Below are 19,311 nucleotides of genomic sequence, written 5' to 3'. Positions count from 1 at the left end.
CGGGAGCCCTCTCTACCCCAATACATATATACACACACACACAAATATACACGGTGCTAGTAGGCCGTTGACCCAGAAAAAGAGTTCATTCGCCCTTTGGAAGGTCTTGTTTTTAATCCTTCAGGGAGACTAGCCGCCCTCCTCACCGAACAAGTCTGGTGGGGGAACCAGTTTAGTCGCCGGTGACCCGACCATAAGGCAGGTAGTACTGGGTTACATTGTACCAGTAGCATATGACATGACCTGACATACAAATACATACATACACTCAAACATATGTATACATATATATATATATATATATACAAACACATAAACATATATACAAACATACATATATGCATACATATACACATAGATATACATGCATATACATACACATGTATATATATAAACATATATACAAATAAACATACATATATATACACACAGATACATATAATGATGGCAGACCAATTATTACATGCTTCCAGCATTTGAAGCCTACATGCGTCATCACTTTTCCATCGCCACAGGACTATTTTCTTTAGACAAATGTCTGAGGGAGTATCTATACAAAGATGATGTTACAGAGTTTTAGCTTTGTACGACAGCTAAATCTCTCTCTTGGTTCAAAATGTTGAGATCCAGCAACAAGCAAGAGCAAGATATCCAGCAACAAGTCAAACTGCAGACCAACTTAATGCGGATACTGGTCTCCCGCTTTGTTTTTTTTTTTAAATTAGAGATTTGCTTCTCCTACAGGGGTTGCCTTCACCACGGCTTACGGGATCCCTCTGCACCACACACACACACACACACACATATATATATATATATATATATATATATATATATATATATATATATATATATGTCTAAAGAAGCTTTGAATAAAAAAAATGCAAAAATTAATATAAAGAATGCAGTTTAAATTCCCGGAAGAAAAAAAATAATATTAACTTTAACCTATCGCAGAATTAGTACCTACTTAATCCGACATCTAAAAAAAATTAATTTATATAAGACTGAATAAAAAAGCATTAACTAAAAAGTTGTTAAATAGAAATAGACTCAGCACTTGCATAAGCCGATTTCGCAAAAGTCTTCAATTTTTAAACAGAATTTAACTACATAAAGATGAAAAGAGAAAACCTTAACTAAAATTTTTGTAAATAGAAAACGGGGGTCATCAGCTGATTACCATGTATCTGTTTCCGATATTTAAAAACAGGACAGCTGTTAAATACATGGCTCTACAGTGGATAATACCACTACCACCCCAAAAGAAATGGAAAATAATACGGTTACTATATTTTATTAATATATATGAAAAGAAAATCGATAAATTAAATAAAATAAAAAGATAAACTATTAATAAGTAAGTTTAGGATTACAAGATCCATTCTGCGACATGTTAACTAGCATATAAATGCTATGAGAATAAAAATGACTAAAAGCTTAAGTACCTTAGGTAGCAGAAAGGTAAATAGATAAGAGGAAGAAATCCTAGCCAACATATAAAAAAAACCCAATATATATATATATATATATATATATATATATATATATATATAAATGCAAAAATAAAAATAAAGAATGCATTTAAATTCCCGGGATGGAAAAATATATTAACTTTGAACTATCGCAGACTTAGCACCTACATAATCCGACTTCTAAATAGTTTATAATGTCAAAAGAGAATTCATTTATACAAGACTGAAAAAAAAAGCATTAACTAAAGTTGTTAAATAGAAATAGATTTAGCACTTGCATAAGCCGATTTCGATAAAATGCTTCAATTTTAAAACAGAATTAAACTACATAAGGATGAAAAGAGAAAACCTTAACTAAAATTTTTGTAAATAGAAATATATATATATATATATATATATATATATATATATATATATATATATATATATATATATATACAGTCAGTGCCGGCAAAAAGAAATCTGCACTTTTCAAAAAACTGCAAATTTAAGCTTAATTTAATGCAACTATTTAAACAACCAATATCTCATTTGATTTGCCTTATATTCCTCTATAATTTTACCTGTTCATATTTGACTTTTAGTTGAAAAATTCTAGTGTTCACATCAATTTAAAAAATAACCTCAAATTGAGGAAGTAAAAAGAAAGTCCGCAGTAACAAATTCGTTTAAAACCAGCTTAACTTATCGCCCCTAAATCAGTTTTAAATATCCACCAACAGGCAACAAAGCATCTCTAATCGTAATTGTTGTTGTTCTAGATTATACAACGCAACATTTAGTCCATATACAACGAATTTCTCTTAGTGATCGCTAGGAGCTCATTAATCTCCACCTTTCTGGTTTATCCAATCGAGAAATCGGTCGCAAATTGAAATGTGATGAGAAAACGGTACTAAAGACTGTGCAAAAGCACCGAAACACTGGCAGTGTACGTGATGCCCCTAAATCAGGTCGTACTACAGTTACTTCTTACAGGGAAGAGAATGCTATCAAGATCCCCAGCCTAAGAAACAGATTTGAAACGGCTCCCCAAATCCAACAACAGTGCAATCTTGTTAAAAGTGCTCTCTTTCTACTCTCAAGAAAAGATTAAAGGAATTTAATTTGCGAGCATATGTTGCAAGACGCAAACCAATGATTTTTGTAAAGAACAGAAAGCGCCGTCTGGACTTCGTCAGATTCAATGAAAATCATGACTCTCCATATTGTGCAAAAGTGCTTTTTAGCGACGAAAGCAAGTTCAATCGCTTCACACATCAGAGCAAAAATCGAGTCTTGGATATCAAATTTGTTAGCTGCTATGGCTGTTGTGAGCTATGATGTTCCTTGACTGTGAAAAATATATCATACCTCACATCCTGCAAATTATATTACTATTTTCTCGCTAGGTTAGCATGTTGGATGACATCGTCCTAATGAGTGTAAAGTTTTAACTTGTGAGATATCGTCTTGGGTTCTAATTGTTTTGGTGACTACACTCCCTGTTCTGGGAAAAATAGGTTCATTTCATAATCAGAGTTCGTTGAGTTTTGCTTGATCTTTGTTGATAGATTTTCATGCGTGTGGCGTAGTTGATCAAGTGGCTAAATACTTGTCTCGCGTGTAAGAGACTCGGGTTTTTAATCCCAAGTTCAGATGTGTTCAGATGAGCCCAAATGAGGGCGAAACTCGTGTCTTGGACTTCTTGTGTATTGTTCTTTAATAGTCTTTGTGAGCTGCATCATTGCTTGATAGTTGAAATAATTATATATATATATATATATATATATATATATGTATATGCATACGTAAAATATACAAATAAATATATAAAAATTTGAAAATCTCCCTCTCTTTAACAACGCAAGCTCCCTTCCTTTTTTGAATTTCCAACGTCGTTTTCCGTTTCTGAAATAGAACAGTGTCACACTTTGTCACATGATACATTTTAAAATATTTTTACTTGTGTTTTTGTTTTCTTAATCTCATTCATCCAGCGGAAGTCTCGAAATAAAGACGAAACGTTGCTGAACACATAACTCGTTTTATTCCTTTTTATTTCTTCCCCTCTCTCTCTCTCTCTATATATATATATATATATATGCATATACAAATGTATATATACACGTACACATTCAAATAAATATATACATATACAGATACATAAATATATGCATTCATACATATACACGTATATTATACACATACATATAATTATATAAACATACATACAGATAGATTGATATATGTACATATATATAAATGTTGCAGTATTTTTGATACATAATTAATCAAAAAGCAGCAACAATCACTGTTTGTTTCTTTTCTGATCGATTATTTTAGAAATTGTAAACCAATAATCTAATGTAAGTATTCGTGTTAAAATAAGAAATGATTCCAGAATTTTTTTTTTTACATGGGGATCACCACTTATCAAGGCCCGAAGGCCACTCAGGGATAAGGGTTATTGCGTGTACAGTAATCAATGAGAAAGTATTGTAGTAATCATTGGTATTGGGGGTTTTGATAGAGTGTCTTACTTAAGGAGGCGGTTTGTCAGGAGTTTGTTTATGTTGGACTTGAAGACGTCCAAGTTGTAGTCAGGTGGGAAACAAGCAAGCGGCAGAGGGTTCCACTGGCGTGCAGTTCTAAGAAAGAAGCTTTGCTCATGGAATATACGTTTGGATTTAGGCACAGATAAAGAGTGGGGAAAATTATTGACAGTAGTTTCAGCCAGACGGGTGCTTTTCGTGAAAGATTGGCGAGGGGGGACGAGGGATTAGAGCTCAGACGAGCGCCTGCCATGAAAATAACGATAAAACAAAGACAGGCTCGCAACGTCTCTTCTGTGGGAGAGAGGTTGCAGGGAAGAGAAAAGGGCATCCCCCACTAAACCACGAAGTCTGAGGGAAGAGGAGTTTGCAATTTTAGACAGCATATATATATATATATATATATATATATATATATATATATATATATATATATATATATATATGTGTGTGTGTGTGTGTATACCCACATACATGCATACATAAATCTACATAAATATGCTTATTTATATATGTACATATATATAGTGTGTCCGCACTGATTAGCTGTGATACAGCAACACAGTACTGTATGTGGATAATTATAATTCTCCCTATCTTGGGTTGAGCATAGTGGGAAGTGATATACAAACGGCCATTAGCGTATTAAACGATGCACTTTGTATAAACAAATCGCGCTTAGGCATTCGGACAATGTCAAACCATCGTTAATTCACTACGCGCAGAGCAGCAGCCGCATTGGACCCATTTTCTGCCGTATGTTAACAAAACAAATATTTTTTGTAAGGGCTTTGAATCAGTTCAACTAACTTCTTAAAAAATAAAATTTAATATGATTGGATATGAGAATATGCGAAAGTGTTAGAATATGATTATCGTATATTTAAATAAATTCAAATAATTCAATTATTTCCTACGGTTTCTTACATTTTAGAAACTATGTGCTTACCGCCGCCATCTTGGATTTTAGGTATTGGAAACCAGTCGCTTCTAAATATTTATGTGAGTATTTTCATGAATTTCAATGTAAATAACAGGCAAATACATTTTTTTTAATACATGAATTAAATTATAATTACAAACACCATTTATGGTGAAATATGTTATTTTAAGCGTTATCATTTGTTACTTCATAATAATTGATCAGTCAAGCTTAAAATGTTTCCACTTGTTAACCAACATTTTGTAAAGCGTAACGGACTACCGTATCTTGAAAATACCGTAATACGCAGATACAATTATCACTTATGATTCCCCCCCCCTATTTTTTTGTATTGATTCTTTAAAGCATTCTTCATGCACTGGTACATGGAAAGTTTACACAATCTAAAATTAAATTATTTACTTTTAAATATAGAAAAGTATGCCTATTTTAGCGTTTTTGTAAAAAAATAATATTTTTTATTCTCATCTGAATGATAATAATCATTGAAAACATATTCAAAACGCAAAAGATAAAAAAATTAAACACATTTCAATTTCAATCTTCGATATCGAAGGCATCCTGTGAAATTTTTTATTGTTTTGATTTTTAACACTTGTTAACCCTACTACCACAAAATGAGTGTGTGCCTAGTGGATCGCCTAGATTTTAAGGGGTAGAATAAGGGACACATTCGGAAGGGAGGCATGGAGTCCAAAAAATATATTTATACAATGCACAGATATGTACATATATACACACATACATTATATATATATATACATACATACACATGCATACAAATATATGAATACATATTTATAGGCGCATATACGCATATATATATATATATATATATATATATATATAAGAATAAAATACGTATTAAATACGTTTGAAGCCAAAACTGCAACGCGAAATTTTTTATAACATAAACGAGTGTTTATTTTTTAAGAAATATATTTCGGAGTAAAACTCCTTTGTTAATCTTTTTTTTTCTCTTTTTCTTCGCCATGATGTCGAGTGCAAGAAACTCGACGAAGAGTCCACGTGATGTTGTCAATTGCAAGGATTTTATGAAGCCGAATAGGTGACGCGTGGTCGTGCGGTTTGTAAAATCTGGGTAGTTTTTTTTGTTTATATCCGTTAGAAGCGCCGAGTGAAATTTAAAGAATAAGATCCGTATTAAATACTAACCACAAAATTGCTAAAGTAGTAATACCTCTCCAGACGTACACAAATTCATCGATAAAAATATTGGCTTTTAACTTTAAGGTATTTTAAGACCATGGAAGATGGAGACCTTTGAAGGGAAAGAGTCAATTTAGTCCGGGCAACGATGATGAATAAAATCAACTCAGTATTATACAAATATGAGCAAAACGTGGATGATTATTAGTTTTGCAATATGGAATAGCTCTGAACATTTCAAGGAGAAGTATACACAATCTATAGAAAACAAATCAACCTAAATAACAACGAGCAAAAAGCAAACTTATATGAATTGTGCAAAAAAAAAAAAAAAAAAAAGAATGAAGGTTGCATTGAAAAATAGAGTGGAATCAAAAATGTTATAAATCAGAAAAACGAAACGAAATTTTGGCTTGGATTTACAAATAATAATTCATTTCTTTGTCTGTTTTTTTTTTTCTTTTACTTCATTTGTGTTCGTTCGTACATATTTCATCCTTTATTGGTTAAATGAAGATTTAAAAATGTAAACGGCGCACACGAAATATTTCAGACGCCATGTTTGTAGATAATTTTAAGTTACGCGATGGGAAGGTTTACTTTGTCAAAATTTTAGCCACCGAAAGAATTATAGCGAAATGAATATTGAACATATCTATATCTAAACCCAAACAGTTGCACCGAGCAATAGAAGGCGCAGTAGAATAAGTGTAAAAGAAGCACACGTACTTCGCAGGAAGTAAAAAAAAAATTGTTTAACATCAGTCGGCGATATGGCGTAATTTTTTATTTATTTTTTTTTATTACATTTTCACCCCAAACAAGGCACATTGCCACTTTGGTGTAGGGGGCTACTATCAGGGGAAACATCTACTGGGGTACTATGTAGGTATTTTGGCAGCGAGATGTTGGTTCACGTTGCACTTGAACTTATGCATGTCAGTACAGTTGGGGAAGAAGGAACCTGGAATGGAATTCCAAAGTCTAGCAGTTCTGGGGAAGAAACTACTGGAGTAGAAAGATCTTTTACATCTAGGGATCTCTACAGTGTGGGGGTGGGATTTTGCAGCTTGTCAGGTCTCTCGAGGGTGTTTACGTCGTGGGGGCACAAGTGCTTGCAGTTCATCAGAGCATTCACCATTATAATACTTGTAGAACAGGCAGAGGGATGCAACGTTTCGACGATGGGACAGAGGCTGAAGCTTAGATGCCAGTTTAGGGCCTATCAGATTTGCGACTCTCTTTTGAACATTGTCAAGGAGCGAGAGACTAGTAGCCGATGCACCAGCCCAAATATGACAGCAATACTCCATACATGGGCGAATAGTGGCCTTGTAGAGGTACAGGATACTTTCAGGTGTTAGAAGTTTTCTAGCACGGTAGAGAGAGCCCACCTTCCTCGCAGCGGCCCTGGCAATGCTCTCGATGTAATTGTTCCAGCTCATATTTCCTGTGAACGTTAGGCAAGGAGCTTGAGAGACGTACTCTCAGATAAAGAGTCGTTGGCCATTACTATAGGTGGTAGAGAAGGTTTCTTGTAATTATTGAATGAAACCAGTTTTGTCTTGGCGGCATTGAACGTGACCATCCATTTTTGTCCCCATTCCACTACTGATTGGAGGTCATACTCTAGTGTTTCTGCCATTACTTTAGATATATGTTCATTTGTTTTCCTGTCGTGCCTGCTATAGAGTGTGGTGTCATCAGCATATATACCCATCTCAGAGGCAATTTTGTCGGGGTGGTCATTTATGAATATCAGGAACAGCAGAGGTCCAAGGATAGATCCCTGGGGCACCCCCGCATTTATATCATTGTTTAGATGTACGACCGTCGAGGACAACCTGGATTTTTCTCTCATCTAAGGATTTAATTATGTTAAGTATTCTACCAGTGATACTGTATGATCTAATCTTCCTGAGGAGACCCTCATGCCATACCCTGTCAAAAGCCTTGGATATATCTAGAGCTACCGCTCTGCCCTCTCCCGCTTTGTCCAGTGAATGGTATATGCGTTCAGAGATTACAGTGAGGATGTCTGCCGTGGAACGGGCTTGTCTAAATCCATATTGTTGGTCGGTCAGAAGTTTAGCATCTGTAAGGTGATGGACTAGAGCATGGTTAATTAAGGTCTCAAATATTTTGGCAAAAAGTGGGAGGAGGCTAATAGGGCGATAATTTAATGGGTCAGTTCTTTCGCCAGAATTCTTGAATACTGGTACCACAGAAGCAGTTTTCCAACAGCCCGGAAAGCAAGATTCATTAAGGCATGGAGGACATGTGTGAACCTTTACTTTCATCATTAAATAATACTTGTAATAATATACTGCGCTGGCTTCTGAAGGAGGTAATGATGCCTGGGAGTATAGTATGACGAACTATACTCACTATTCCTTATATAAAAAGGAAGGGCTAATGTATGGGAGGATAGTGTGTCATGGCAACAAAAAAGATACTACACTATCCTCCCAAGAAAATAAGGTAATGCCTGGGTAGCGGTACAGCACTATTGCCAAATGAAAAAGTAAGACGCCGATAGTCTGTTGGAGACCATTAGACATGGTTGAGAACCCACGTTAGCCTCCCGATCTGGGTAACGTGAAGTTGTGGAAAACAGGTGAATGATGTAATACGGGAGTCAAACAAAAATTACTGTTTATGGGTTCGTATTTCGTTGTACTGAACAAGAGATGCCTCTGGATACAATGTTCAGGGCAACCGCCCAGTATGAGTACTGCTCCGACAGAAAGAAACTGCAACATATTGTCTGTACAACTGCATAGCAAACTATGGCAATACATCAAACTCTTAATTTAAGTAACAGCATGAATAAGATTCTGAATCAGAACACCTCGCTCGGTAAGGAGTACCAAGCTAGACAAGTGGCATCTGATCGACATCAAACTACTCTTTGACAAACAGTAAAAATAACGAGAAAAATCGTGGCCAAAGAAGTAGAGGACAACAGCGAGAAACATGCGTTGGTAGTCTGGATGATGAGCAACAATGAATTAATCAATGCCTCGGGAGAGATAAATAGATTGAGAGCTCTAGCCGCCAATGTCTGTACCATGCAGGACACCACTAAATCAATAAATTCTTAAAAGAATAGCATTATTTAACTACACTTTGCTCATATGGAGAAAGAATATTGGAAGGATCTTATAATGACTATCGAACAGATAATTCATTACCCACAAGAAACGATGAGGAAACAAGGTTTGGTAGGATTGTATTATAGATGTAGAAGAAATATAATACCAACCAACCTCTAAATTTAGTATTGCAACGTAATGCATTAGTCTAAAATAATACAACAAAATAATAGTGCATAAAAAGAGTAATAGCATGGTTTTGGCTCCAGATTTAAAGTAATTGTCTAGTTTAATGCATTTAATGGATATATACTTAAGCTCCAGTACTGATGGAAGTAATCATAGTTTCAGTTACAGACAGATACTAAATCTCTATTATTGATAGAATTGTATACTTTCAGTTTCAAACTGGTCCTCAATCTCCATTAATAATAGACTTGGACAAATATCTTCCTCACATCTCGGTGTTAGAGCACCGAGAAGTCGTCATCTGAATTTCCTATCCCACCAGGTTTAAGTTGAAAAACTGATACTACAGATGCACTTTTCCAGGAGTCAGAAAATCATGATTCAGCATTTAAAAAAGAGTTTGGAGCAGTTTTTAAATAGTATAAAATTCACATGTAGACAATTCTAGGAAAGAAACGTCGCTCATGGAATTTTTGTTAAGTTTTAGGCAAAAATAGAGAATGAGGCAAGTTGTTGCGACTAGACGAGTATTTTTTGCGAACGTTTTACAGGGAGGTATATAAATTGGAGCTCAGCCGAACATCAGAGCTTCGGACATATTTATAAGCCACTATGTTTGGACTGAAGTGATTTCTACCGCTGTGGTACTGCAACTATTTCCGCGAAGAAAAATTCTGGATCACTACTTTTCTAATATGTAAAACTCAATATGCCTATCTTCAGTTTTTCAAAGTGCATCCTTTCTCAAAGAATGAAAGGCCTATGTAATCTTAAAGACTTTTCTACGCATGTGCAAAGATATATACATATATATATATATATACATTTATACGTGAAAGTCTGTTTATTATAACTGTTTCCTTATTATGACTTTAGTTGAAACAGTAACGATTAAGCCTGGGGCGCTAAATATTTTGGTTTCGATTTTACCTGATAGCAGCCAAGTCATATTTTTTTCTTAGTTTTACTTTTGAAATCATTATATATTGAGCAGGATATAGTAATTGATGCAGAATAGATTGTGCAATGATAAATATGAGAAGTGTATAAATTAAAAATACTATAGTTAAGCGTATTTTACGACTGAGAAACGCCGGGTGCCCTCCTAGTATTTAATATGTTATAGGTTATCGCAAATAGGTTTTGCGTGTATCATGTCTGCCGGAGTAATGCCGTAAGTGTGGCGGTGTGTGTGTGTGTATAGGTAAGGCTTCCGGATGTGCAAAGGGGACGGGAAAATGGCTTACACAATTCCTGATAATGCAAGCAAAGCAGCAGAGAATCATTGTAATCTCTTCAGTTGATCAAGTTAAGTAGTCAAATCGTCAGCCAATCAAAAATGCAGTCGTTCGTTAGTTTCATCGACAATGCAATGTAAGGAAGGTAATAAAATGTTTTGAAAAAAAAAATCACCGACAGCATTCATTTCATGTGACGCCAGTATTCACAAAAAAAAAAAAAAAAAATGGCGACAACTAAAAGCTTCCTCTTCTCTCAACTCTATCCGAAAATTGATTGGTTGATTCTGTATTCTGACGTCGGTAACCGTCGCATACTTTTCAAGTTTTTTTTAGCTGCTGTCGTCTTATGTCTGCAGGCATCTATTGCCGATTCACTATCTGCATTAGCGAGGCTTTCGTCGAAATGAAGAGGAACAAAAAATCTATTGAACCGCCTTCGTGTTTAATTAAAGGAGAAGTGATTATTGTTCTGCGCCCCAGAATGCAGCCTCGCATATGTGAATGCACCACGTCACTCTAATCTACTTCTCACAAACACACAAAAAAAGCAACACAATACATGCGTACGTTTTCTTTATACATGTTTTTAACAAATTGTTTAGTAAGAGAAAATTTTTTTCATTTGAAAATTGAATCTAAATACCCGGATATTTTATTTTTTTGCTACTGCAATGTATTGAATGTATATGTCTCTTTTAGCAAATGGCTTTAGAAAAGCAATCTATCTATCTATCTATCTATCTATATATATATATATATATGAACATCAACTGTAAATATAAGGTGTTTTAATTTTGATAGTATGTTTCTGAACACACACACACACCCACACACATATATGTGTGTGTGTGTGTGTGTGTGTGTATGTTCAGAAACATACTATCAAAATTAAAACACCTTATATTTACAGTTGATGTTTATATATATATATATATATATATATAAGTCACTTTGTGTGTGTGAGAGAGACAGTAAGGAGGTCCTTTCTTCATAGGTTGCAAAGCGGCTTAGTCTATCTTTTGCAAACTTCACATAAAGCTAATTAATATGTCTGGCAGTGTTCTTAGATATGTTTTGTACAGAAATTCATTCGATATGTATCCAAATTTAAAACAAAAACTGATCATAAAAACAGATTTCATTTTCATAGATAATAAAGAATTTTCACAGCGGATTATTTTTACGTTGCATCAGTCAAGGGAGATAATTCTCGGCAAATCAAGGGAGTTTCAATTCTCAGCAAATGATTTCTTCTTAAAAAAAACACAGCACTATTGTTATCTGGAGATATAGCTCAGTGGAAGAATATTCGACTACAGATCGAATGGTAACTTGTTCAAACCCGGATCTACTTTACCATTTTATTTTAATTTTTTCTTAGTTCAATTTACTCTAAAGAAACGGTACCATTTAAAATCCACGAACATCATTCCTTCATTTGCATATTTCAAAACTAAACATTAATTAGAAGTGACTTTTTTTCTGTGGCATTCATTGTCAAACCTAAATATCAGCTGACGTGATAGTGTAAACAAACACATATTTTTTTGTGAATTAATCAACCGAGCAAATTATTCCTCTTAATAGTCAATATAGGATTAGTTCAATAATAATACACATCCTATCTGCATAAATTAAAATACCGTGTTTAAGAGCATTATATGACCGAGCAAGGCTGGGCGTCCAGCTAATATATATATATATATATATATATATATATATATATATATATATATATATATATGTTTACTATAATAATTACTAAATACCTACAGACACTAGTGTTTCATCCTTTCGGGAGTCTTCAGTGCAGGGTGTTACGATTAATACTAGTCGAACGATTCGAACCTCGCATCACCAGACATCTCTGGCTCGTTTTAGCGAAGACCTAATCCATTCAGCTACCATTAACCGCGTGAAATAACGTCGAATTTAAACATTTTGATTTTCAAATGTTCATTTACGTCAGTCAGACAGTGATCTAATCGTTATACGATGATCTGTGCATAAGAGCTAAATTGACCGACTTTAATTCAACTGAAAGTGCTATACGATAAGAAACGAATTTCTTAAAGGGGGTGTCATAATTATTTGTTTACTATAATAATTATTAAATACCTACAGACACTAGTATTTCATCCTTTCGGAAATCTTCAGTGCAGGGTGTCACGATTAATACCAGTCGATACCAATATATATATATATATATATTATATATATATATATATATATATATTATATATATATATATATATAGTAAGTTATAAAATATATATGGCGATTAAGCTACATTGAATATTCCGCGTTTCATTCACTCTAGGACTCTACAGGCTTTTGCGCATAAGCCTGAAGAATCCTAGCGTGGATGAAACGTAGAATATTCAGTGTAGATTAATCGCCATATATATTTTATAACTTACTAACTAGCTCTACCTACGTATTGAACACTGTTGAAACAAATACTTTACGCATAAATTTATACTTTCGTATATTAATTTATGTGAGTAAATGAAGTAGTTGTATATATATGTGTGTATATATATGTTTGTATATATATGTATCTTATATATATATATATAAGTGTACTTTGTGTGTGAGGTGGTTCTTTATGAAGGCTAAAACAGCTGGGCCGATTTTTTGAAATTATACAAAAATATACAAACTGTGTCTGTTTTTGTATCGGAATTCCTATGATAATCTTGAAAACTGTTAACCGCTAATCGAAAAATCTGTTTAAATAAAATACAGTCAGATTCTAAACACAATTTACTTTTTATATAATCTAATATCACACGTCCATTTTAGAAGTTTTATTGAGGCACCAGCAGAGGAGTTCAACATATAAAATCAATAAGAAATTCTTTTATAAGACAAGGGAAACACAATTGAACAACAGGGATGAATTAATCTGACTGATTTTTTAACAATTTATGAAGGTTTTTTTTTCACTCCATGCTGCGGAAGACGAGATGCTTCATAAATCGTTCCAAACCAGTTAAATTAATTTATCTCTGGCAGTAAATCCTGAAGGACTGGAAAGACTTATGATAAACATGGTAATTACATCAGCCAGTTCCAGCCAGAAGTTTAGACTGTTATCCGGAAGTTGGAAAGGATCGAAAATAGAATTATTAAACAAAACGGCTATTTTATTAAATGAATATATATATATATATATATATATATATATATAATTTAGATATAGCTATTGAAATAATAAGTAATATTGTACATCTAATAACAAGAATAGATTTACAACCCCTATAATTCTTTCTAGATTTGCTCTACTTTTCTGAAGATTGAATATTCAGTGGTCAGTGTAGCCCATAACAAGAATACCATTCCCACAATTTATATATCATAGCCGACATAACGAGAGTATTCTATCTCCGTGGCGGTTCCGTTCGAAATTGCATCCAAATTTCCGAATTGGACGGAAAGATTCTCGACTTCGACAAGAGACGCCTAAAAAAGGCCGGAGGTTACATCGGGCGAAACGTTGTGTGAATAACACTCAAGACGAGAACAGTTGTTCGTGGCCTTCGGGCAAGGATCAAACTGCAGTATCTGTTCTAATGCTGCGCTTGAGTTTTTACTTCACGTTTTTCGTCTCGGTCAGCGACGGAGAAATAATTCATGACTGATACATTTCTTTGATTTTTGTTACTTACTAGAGTGCCCCTTGTGGGGTGCTGGTTGCTTCCCTACATTAAAAATCGACATTGTGTCTTACTCTGCCCTCGTGGGGAAGCAAGTAAAAAAAGTAAAAAAAAAAAAGCAATATCAATTTTGATGTTTTATTTTTTTATGAGTGAACAAATTGTTATACCTTTTTTTCTGCCGATAAGCATATTTTATATATATATATATATATATATATATATATATATATATTAAATCCTGACACTTTAACGTCGATAGTATCACCGTTAGCAATGATATCATTCTCAATAATTCGCCTATAAAAGGACAGCACCAAGAAGGTCTTTCGTTCTCACTGGTGAAATTTGTAGTGCCTAAAGAACGATCGGCGTTTATATATGCAAATAGTCGTTTGCCGCATAACATCAAACAAACGATAAACTAATTCCATAAAGCAAATTCACATAAACGCAAATCTCTTTAACCAATAACTGAATATCATTTAATTACTTTAGCTTTTGTCCAAAGAGAGATGAAAAGAATGAATGTTAATGCATTTGTGGTGCTGGAAAGAAAGCGATAATTATAGCTGTACTTGTGGGGTTTCTTATAACCTGATACTCGCAAACTCGCGTATAATAAATCACGCACACATATACACACTTAGTTATTTTGTAGCTTTATCGGATATCATCGACTAGCATCTTCATTATTTCACGGACTCCCATTGCATTCCTTAGTTTTGTCCATCGACAAACTGGTGTCATTTCTTAACTGCTACCCATATGTAAATACTTGCTTCCTTTTTTTTCTGTTTTAGAAGATTTGTATCGCATATTAGTAAGTAGCAAACCAAATCTTTAATTGTTTAAATGCCATTTATATCATTTGTCTTACGGCGACCATCGTAAGAATATGTGATGCAACATCCCGGCCGGTGTTGGATTACTAACAGTAAATAAATTAATTATTTAGTGAATTATTTCGAGCTCTTTTAGGCATTGTTATTTAGAATCTGTTTCTTACCACGGCATTCCACTGAGTTCTTTCTTTATTCCATAGACTAGCGGAGGTACCCGGCGTTGCCCGAGTGTTTGTTTCCGGGACGGGGGGGGAGTTTAAAAAAATGTTATGGTAGGTAAGTAGGAAGGATCAAACCCGGAGCCATGAGTAAAAGTAGGAAAATAAAGTGTGAAAAAAAACAAAACATCTGCAACGTTAACAGTTCGGCCACCAAGAAAAGTCCATTCCAGTTGTTTAGAAAAAAAAAAAAAAAAAAACGACTACGGGAGGTCGGCGCGAACGTGAAAATATAATGTGAATTGTCCAGCACACTAACCACTACGCCACAGAGCACTGCAGCTTAGTTTAGTGATATTAAATAACTTCACATGAAAGAACTACGAAGCCAAACCGGTGTTCTCTTCTCAACTGTTCCTTGTGAACGATCCTCAAACGGTGTTAAGTGGTGGCAGGGGGAGGAGGAATTTATTAGAGAGAAAATATTTTACCACTTCCATTGATCTTAACCGATTTTGGCCGTGACTTCTCAGCAGAAAAAGTATAGAAATCTAAGATTATCGAGGAATTTGAGAAATAATAAGCCTATAACACACCTCAGATATTGTTCTGCCGTTTGTGCATATTATATTTGCATGAAATATCTTGATTTTTAATCCTATTAAGGTCAAAATCCGACGTGAAAAAATGAGTTCATTTTATTTATATAGATAGATAGATAGAAGACTAGCGGAGGTACCCGGTGTTGCCCGAGTGTTTGTTTCCGGGACGGGGGGGAGTTTAAAAAATGTTATGGTAGGTAAGTAGGAAGGATCAAACCCGGAGTCATGAGTAAAAGTAGGAAAATAAAGTGTGAAAAAAAACAAAAAACATCTGCAACGTTAACAGTTCGGCCACCAAGAAAAGTCCATTCCAGTTGTTTAGAAAAAAAAAAAAAAAAAAAAAAAAAAAAAACGACTACGGGAGGTCGGCGCGAACGTGAAAATATAATGTGAATTGTCCAGCACGCTAACAACTACGCCACAAAGCACTGCAGCTTAGTTTAGTGACATTAAATAACTTCACATGAAAGAACTACGAAGCCAAACCGGTGTTCTCTTCTCAACTGTTCCTTGTGAACGATCCTCAAACGGTGTTAAGTGGTGGCAGGGGGAGGAGGAATTTATTAGAGAGAAAATATTTTACCACTTCCATTGATCTTAACCGATTTTGGCCGTGACTTCTCAGCAGAAAAAGTATAGAAATCTAAGATTATCGAGGAATTTGAGAAATAATAAGCCTATAACACACCTCAGATATTATTCTGCCGTTTGTGCATATTATATTTGCATGAAATATCTTGATTTTTAATCCTCTTAAGGTCAGAATCCGACGGGAAAAAATGAGTTCATTTTATTTATATAGAGAAGAGAAGAGAAGAGAAGAGAAGAGATAGAGAAGATAGAAGAAGATAGAGAAGAAGAGATAAACTGGCGTCATTTTGAACTGGTCCAGATACATAATTATTGTCTTCCTCATTCCCCTATTTTAATTCCCATATCAGTAATCGACATACAAACTCTTGCTGCCCCCCTCCACATATGCCAAATAAATCGTAACCTCTCTTTGAGATCGGCTGATTATTGTACTCGGTTTTCCATAGAAATTCTTGTATGCTATCTTTTTCTCCTCAAGTGACATTTGCTTAACTTCTTTCTTTTTGCACATTTCATTCGCAGATAGTAAAAAATATGTAAGCTTGAATGAGACTAGCATAGAAGGCGCTAAGCAAGTTATTTTTTTATCGTATAGTCACCGCTTATCAAGGCCCGTATGCCACTTAAGGATAAGGGTTAATCGAATAAGATACTTTATTGCAAAGTACTGCTCATCAAGAACTTATTTACGTTGGACATGAAAGCGACTATATTATTATTAGTTGGGAAGCAGCTCCGCGGTAATGTATACCACAATCAGCAGTTCTTGAAAAACTCTTTGCTGATAGAATTTTTGTTAAGTTTTCGCCAGAGATAGAGAGTACGCATAATTGCTAGCAGTGGTTATCTTTAGGCAGTTTGCCGTGACTGTCTTAATGAGGTGGACTTAAAGAGAACTTTATTCAAACATTTGCTATATCATCGATAGAGCAGAGATATACTTGCAATGTCTGTTCTATGGAAATTAAAACTGACAAAAGATCCAATTCTCGAAAACTAACAGTTTAATTTATTTTTTTTTGTGAGAGGCAGAAAGTATTGAAACGGAATTATATCCTCCCTCGTTTTTATTTCTTTGTCTCACTTTGTTTCTTTCTTTCTTTTTTTTCTTTACTTCTTTTCATCTCTCGTATTTTTTACGTTTACTGCATGTGTAGTTAGTCTTCAGTTTTACCGAATCCATTTAACAATGGAAACTAATTGATATCGACCACTCCAACACACACACATACATATCTATACTCGTATAAGATTTTTTCTGTACTAACAGTTCCGCACGGCTTTGCTCAGGCCCTGTGTACTGTTCAGTACTTTATGTGCACATGTATATATTAAAAAGTGTGCATATGTATATATTAAAAAGTGTGCACATGTATATATTAAAAAGTGTGCATATGTATATATTAAAAAGTGTGCATATGTATATATTAAAAAGTGTGCATATGTATATATTAAAAAGTGTGCATATGTATATATTAAAAAGTGTGCATATGTATATATTAAAAAGTGTGCATATGTATATATTAAAAAGTGTGCATATGTATATATTAAAAAGTGTGCATATGTATATATTAAAAAGTGTGCATATGTATATATTAAAAAGTGTGCATATGTATATATTAAAAAGTGTGCATATGTATATATTAAAAAGTGTGCATATGTATATATTAAAAAGTGTGCATATGTATATATTAAAAAGTGTGCATATGTATATATTAAAAAGTGTGCATATGTATATATTAAAAAGTGTGCATATGTATATATTAAAAAGTGTGCATATGTATATATTAAAAAGTGTGCATATGTATATATTAAAAAGTGTGCATATGTATATATTAAAAAGTGTGCATATGTATATATTAAAAAGTGTGCATATGTATATATTAAAAAGTGTGCATATGTATATATTAAAAAGTGTGCATATGTATATATTAAAAAGTGTGCATATGTATATATTAAAAAGTGTGCACATGTATATATTAAAAAGTGTGCACATGTATATATTAAAAAGTGTGCATATGTATATATTAAAAAGTGTGCATATGTATATATTAAAAAGTGTGCATATGTATATATTAAAAAGTGTGCACATGTATATATTAAAAAGTGTGCATATGTATATATTAAAAAGTGTGCATATGTATATATTAAAAAGTGTGCACATGTATATATTAAAAAGTGTGCATATGTATATATTAAAAAGTGTGCATATGTATATATTAAAAAGTGTGCATATGTATATATTAAAAAGTGTGCATATGTATATATTAAAAAGTGTGCACATGTATATATTAAAAAGTGTGCACATGTATATATTAAAAAGTGTGCATATGTATATATTAAAAAGTGTGCATATGTATATATTAAAAAGTGTGCATATGTATATATTAAAAAGTGTGCATATGTATATATTAAAAAGTGTGCATATGTATATATTAAAAAGTGTGCATATGTATATATTAAAAAGTGTGCACATGTATATATTAAAAAGTGTGCATATGTATATATTAAAAAGTGTGCATATGTATATATTAAAAAGTGTGCACATGTATATATTAAAAAGTGTGCACATGTATATATTAAAAAGTGTGCATATGTATATATTAAAAAGTGTGCATATGTATATATTAAAAAGTGTGCACATGTATATATTAAAAAGTGTGCACATGTATATATTAAAAAGTGTGCATATGTATATATTAAAAAGTGTGCATATGTATATATTAAAAAGTGTGCACATGTATATATTAAAAAGTGTGCACATGTATATATTAAAAAGTGTGCATATGTATATATTAAAAAGTGT

At 33.5% G+C, this 19,311-nt stretch overlaps 1 protein-coding gene across 2 annotated transcripts in view; it reads right to left on the bottom strand.

The window, feature by feature from the left end:
• The window catches only part of LOC145249442 (glutamate receptor ionotropic, kainate 2-like), a 1,370,511-nt gene that overhangs the window by 568,474 nt on the left and 782,726 nt on the right, over positions 1-19,311 (bottom strand). The window lies entirely within an intron of this gene.

The sequence above is a fragment of the Euprymna scolopes genome, chromosome 28 (assembly GCF_053919585.1).
Source record: "Euprymna scolopes isolate OS-2025 chromosome 28, ASM5391958v1, whole genome shotgun sequence".
NCBI classification, from domain to species: domain Eukaryota; kingdom Metazoa; phylum Mollusca; class Cephalopoda; order Sepiida; family Sepiolidae; genus Euprymna; species Euprymna scolopes.
This window is presented reverse-complemented; position numbering and strand designations above follow the sequence as displayed.